Source organism: Balaenoptera musculus, chromosome 20 (genome assembly GCF_009873245.2).
Source record: "Balaenoptera musculus isolate JJ_BM4_2016_0621 chromosome 20, mBalMus1.pri.v3, whole genome shotgun sequence".
Taxonomy (NCBI): Eukaryota; Metazoa; Chordata; class Mammalia; order Artiodactyla; family Balaenopteridae; genus Balaenoptera; species Balaenoptera musculus.
Genome location: NC_045804.1, coordinates 32,704,722 through 32,710,295, shown reverse-complemented (window position 1 = coordinate 32,710,295; position 5,574 = coordinate 32,704,722). Strand labels below are relative to the sequence as shown.

Here is a 5,574-nt window from a genome sequence, read left to right as displayed (position 1 = left end):
CACCCAAAGTCCATAGTTTGCATTAGAGTTCACTCTTGGTGTTGTACATTCTGTGGGTTTGGACAAATGTATAATGACATGTATCCACTATTATAGTGTCATACAGGATATTACTGTGCCCACAAATCATCTGGGTTCTGCTTATTCCTTTCTCCCCAGACCCTCACCCCTGGTAACCACTGATCCTTTTACTGTCTCCATAGGTTTGCCTTTTCCAGAATGTCATATCATTGGACTCATACTGTGTGTAGCCTTTTCAGATTGGCTTCTTTCACTTAGGAACGTGCATTTAAGTTTCCTCCATGTCTTTTCATGGTTTGATAGCTCATTTCTTTTTAGTGCTGAATAATATTCCATGGTCTGGATGGACCACAGTTTATTTATCCATTTACCTCTGAAGGACATCTTGGTAGCTTCCAAGTTTTGGCAATTATGAGTAAAGCTCCTAGAGACATCTGTGTGCAGGTTTTTGTGTGGACATAAGTTTACAAATCCTTTGGATAAATGTCCTCTGTTTAAACATTTTTTTCTCAGTTTTTTTTTAATCTCTCATTTTTGCTCTAATATTCTAAAAGATTTTCATAGCTTTATTTTTGAATCTTTTTATTGAGTTTTTAATTTCTAAGAACTTTTTTGTTGATTTGTTTTCTGAGTCTTACTTTTTTACAGCATCCTATTCATGCTTCATGGGAGCAAAATTTTTCTCTCACCTCTCGGAGGATACTGTTAGTTATTTTTTTCCTTCCTCTCCTTGCCTGATCTGTGATTGCCTCAAGTTGCTTTTTCCTGTAGTTTCTTTTGTCTTCATGTTCCATGTCAGAGGCTTTCTCAGATGTCTGGTGATCCTCCCGGTGACTCTTAGGCACCTTAAGATTTGAGAACCGCTGCTAGAGTGTCTCTTAATCCCTCAAGCTTGTCATTACAACTGAAATCCCACAGAGAAAAACAACACATATTTCAGTATTTTTCTCTCCAGAAGAATTGGAGCTTTTCTCTTCCAGTTACAGGCTTAGCCCTTTTCCTCAATGAAATATGACAGTAGCTTTAGAGGTGGTTTCACGAGTTATTCAGTCCATGCTCCATCCCTCATGTATTTATTTGTACCATCTTATATTACTACACCTTTGCCAATGCCTTGGTCATTCCTGTTTAGGCTGGAGAGAAGCCTGGCAATAGTCGTCAGGGACCTGGTGAGACCTTGGCCATCCTTACCTGCTGGGCAGATGTAAGTTGAGGCCAACGTCCTGGCCCAGAGCAGAAATTATAGCCTGCTCGGGGAAGCATGCAGCAGGCTGGAAAGGGCCCTGTCCAAGGCTAAACCGTCTTACCATTGTATTGCTGCTCCAAAGAGGAAGGTGTGTGTTTGTGTAGCAGGACTGAGGACATGTGAAAAGAAACTCAGGGCGTGGGGTGTGGAGACAGAGCAGGGGAAAGCAACTCACACTTAAAAGGGGCCATATTTTATTTTCTAATGAAGATGTATTTTTATTTCAACAGTATATAAAATTATCTTAAGATGTGTTTGGTTAATCTCGATATCATTTGGTCATTAAAAATTTTTTTACAGGCTTTCTATCATGTGTCTGAGAATGGGGAGGGTATGCAAATATAAAGAAGAATGATTTCACAGAGAAGGAGGAATAATAATAAAACAGTAATAACAATAGTTTCCAGGTATTAGTTACTATATCTGTCAAGTACTTTACATACACTTTCTCTTTAAAGTCTCAAAACACCTTAAGATGTAAGTTTTATTATAATTATTATTCTTTTTTAATAGTGAGTAAACAGTGATTTGGATAGTAATGAAATGGGCCCAATGTCACACAGCTTCAGTGTGACACAGATAATAAGTTTCAGAGCCAGGATTCAAGCCCAGCTCTATTGATAACTCTGCAGCCCACAATCTGGACCATTATATCACTCAGCCCACACAGCAGATATTCATTCACTTTTGAATGAAGCATCTGGCAGGACCCTATTATTAACTTAGACCCAAAAGCACCCAGATTTGGACACGCTGACCATCCCATTATACCCCGTGTATCAGTTATCTGTTGTCAGAGTAGTGCTGTGTAACAAAGTGCTCCTAGCTCAGTGGCTTGAAATAACAATCATTTAGTCTTAAGGGTCTGCAGGTTAATGGGAGGCTCTGCTACAGGTGGTGGTAGCTGGAGGTCAGCTGAATGAGGCTGGGCTGGGTGGGTCTGCTGGAGGCTGCACATCTGTGTAGACACTTTCCATGTGAGTTAATTCTGAGACCCAGCTTGAAGGATGGCAGCTGTCTGGGGGAAGCTCTTTTTGTAGCAATGGCTGCAAAATGCAAGAGGGTACACCTAACTGTGCAAACATATTTCCCGCCTCTGTTTGTGTCATGTCTGCTACCATCCCATTGTCCAGAGCAAGTCACGTGGTTGGGCCCAAAGTTAAGGGGCAGGACTGTAAAGTCATATGGTGAAGAGCATAGATGTGCAGTGGTGATGGTGAAGAACTGGTGCTAATAATTCAATCTACCTAACCCAAACCTAACATCTGCCCACACAGTGTGCCTGTAAATTAACGTGTGGGTAGGTACACATGAGATTTATGGAGGTACTGTTATGAATAGTATACAACAATTATATGTACATGGTAAAAATATAGAGTTTATAGTCTAGTGGGAAAGGGAGCCAAAAAAACTAATAATAAAAAAGAAAACAACTGCAAAAAGGAATGTTAGAATTTATTTTATTGGCTCTGGGCCTAAAGAATGTGGACACATTATAATTCTCTTGAGACAGATTCAGCAGCTTTCTATAGAAAAAAAAAACACAGATGTTCCCTTGTTTCTGAAGTTTCTTTAGCTCACAGAATTTGAAATCACTGTCTTATCCTATTGAAAGAGTATGAAGTGTGATGGTGTTGAGAGCTTGATGGTGTCGGCTTTATCACTGATCTTTAAACATTTAAGAATTTCTTTTTAAAAGAGATGGGAAACCCACATGAATGAAAATATCAGTTATGTCAAGGTGCTGTGATATGGGTGGTAGCACTCTTCCTTTATATATTCTTAAATGTTGTCAAATTGGTAATGTAGCTTTCCCATGTCTCAGTATCTGATGAGGACCTTCAGATCAATTAAAATCCTAGGAAAATAGTCTGAGGCACTGCAGTGCCACCTCTCTCCACCTCCAGTGGATTCCCTGGTATTCTTGTCAACTTTTGGAATGGTGAATGTTGGTGGCCTGAAGTGTCTTTCCCCTGACCTTGGTTGTCCCAGGTTCTTCTCTCTACTCTGCCACCTTGTGGATTTTTTGGGAATTGTGTCTTCTACTGTGAGCCCTGTTGACTCACCTAATTGATCTGGCTGACACTTTCCCTAGAAAGGAGCATAGGCAGGTAGAAGAGAATTCTCCCCACCAGAGTGACACTCACAATCAGGTTACCTTGCTCTTTCAGTTTTGCTATAGTTCCCCCTTTTGAGATGATATCTCCAGAGCCCACCTGAAAGGTATTTGAATGACCCTGCCAGTATCACACCTGAGGGGTCCTCTCCACCTGAGACCTTGAACCAGCATCCCAGGGTGGGATACAGGCTTTCTCCAGTCTCACTTCTCCTGTCCACCCGAGGTTCCCTTTTCTTTCTCTCTCTCTCTCTCTTTTTTTTTTTTTAATTAGAAAAGTAACACGGGACTTCCCTGGTGGTGCAGTGGTTAAGAATCCGCCTGCCAATGCAGGGGACACGTATTCAATCCCTGGTCTGGGAAGATCCTACATGCCACGGAGCAACTAAGCCCGTGCGCCATACCTACTGAGCCTGCGCTCTAGGGCCCGTGAGCCACAACTACTGAAGCCCCCGCGCCTAGAGCCTGTGCTCCACAACAAGAGAAGCCACCGCAATGAGAAGCTCGCGCACCGCAACGAAGAGTAGCCCCAGCTCGCCACAACTAGAGAAAGCCTGTGCGCAGCAACAAAGACCCAACACAGCCGAAAATAAATAAATAAATAATTGGAGAATATTAGAAACAATATTAAAAAAATAAAGTAACATAAGCTTACCTAGAGCTTACGGTCCAGTGGAGGAGACAGATTTTAAAAAGTAAACAAAGACAACATTTACCCATTACGGGGAGTGCTGTGAGGTAGAGAGTCATGCTGGTGGTGGGGTGGCAGGGAACCTTCATTAAGTATGCTGGTAAAGACAGGCTTGCTTGAGCAAGAGAAATTACAAATTGAAACCTGAAGACTGAGAAGAATCCAGTCATTAAAAGAGGGAGGAAGAGCATGTGCAAAGATCCTGGGTGGGAAAGAGCTTGTTAAGTTGAAAGTAACGAAGTGTAGCTGGATTGGCATGAGCTGGAGGGGTGCGCTTGGAGTGGGGTTGGAAAGAACCACAGTCCCAGATAACACAGGGTCCTGTAGTGCATGATAGGGATTCTGATTCTGTTCTGAACCCAGTGGGAAGATAAAGAAAGATTTGTAAGCAGGGAAGTGATGAGGTCCACTTTATATTTTGTATTTCTGTTTCAAGAAGACCATCATTACTGCTGCATGGAGAATGGATTGAAGCAAACAGTGAGGGAAGCTGGGAGACCAGTTGGGAGCCTGCTGCAGGAGGCTGAGTGAGAAGTAGCGGTAACCTAGACTCTGGTAGTGGCAAGAGAGATGGAAGAATCTGGACCCACACTGTTCAGTGTGGTAGCCACTAGCCACATGTGGTTACTGAGCACTTGAAATGTGCAAGTATAAAATACACACCAGGTTTTAAAGACTTTGTACAAAAAAAAAGAATGTAAAATATCTGATTAGTACTTTTATCTTGATTACATGTTGAAACAATAATATTTTGCATATTTCATGTTAAACAAAATATAATTTTAAAAAATGTTTCATGTTAAATAAAATATAATTTTAAAAGTTTTACCTGTTTTTTTACTATTAAAAAATGTGGCTACCAGAAAAATTTAACTTATGTGGCTGGACTACTTGGAGTAGTCCAGCCACAGAAGTAGTCCATATGACTCACATTATGATTTTATTGGACAGTGCTGATATAGACAACAGTTACCAAATTAAAAAATACTTTTATACTGAATTTACATTGGATACATTAGAAATTTCTAGCTAGGCATAAATTTTTTTTCTGGTCCATAGAAGATGTTTATTTGATATAACTAAACAATGCAGTTAGTGTTTGTTCCAACCACAAAGAATAAAAGGAATAAAAAACTTGACAATGCACATAAAAAACCAAGATGCTTCGTGTGACAAATGTATATTCCTAAAATAGTGCTCCTAAAATTTCTCAGTTATTGAAAACTGTATGAGAACAGAAGGATGTTAATAGCTACAGAGTACATAAAACCAAACATCTAATTTTGAGCAAATTAACATATGAGGTAACTTTGCTAACAATGCATGATTTTTTCTTCCTTGATAACAGTCGGTTCAGACTATTTTTATACCAGCAGAATGGGCAGAACACTTAAGTTTAATATCAGTTACACAACATTAGCATAAACTTGGGCAACCACCGATAGGGGGTTGTTTTCTTTTGAGCTGGCAAAGTAACTACAGAAACATCAGATCATTTCT

At 40.3% G+C, this 5,574-nt stretch overlaps 1 protein-coding gene across 1 annotated transcript in view; it reads left to right on the top strand.

Moving 5' to 3' along the window:
* Positions 1-5,574, top strand: part of C20H17orf67 (chromosome 20 C17orf67 homolog) — a 33,201-nt gene that overhangs the window by 2,590 nt on the left and 25,037 nt on the right. The window lies entirely within an intron of this gene.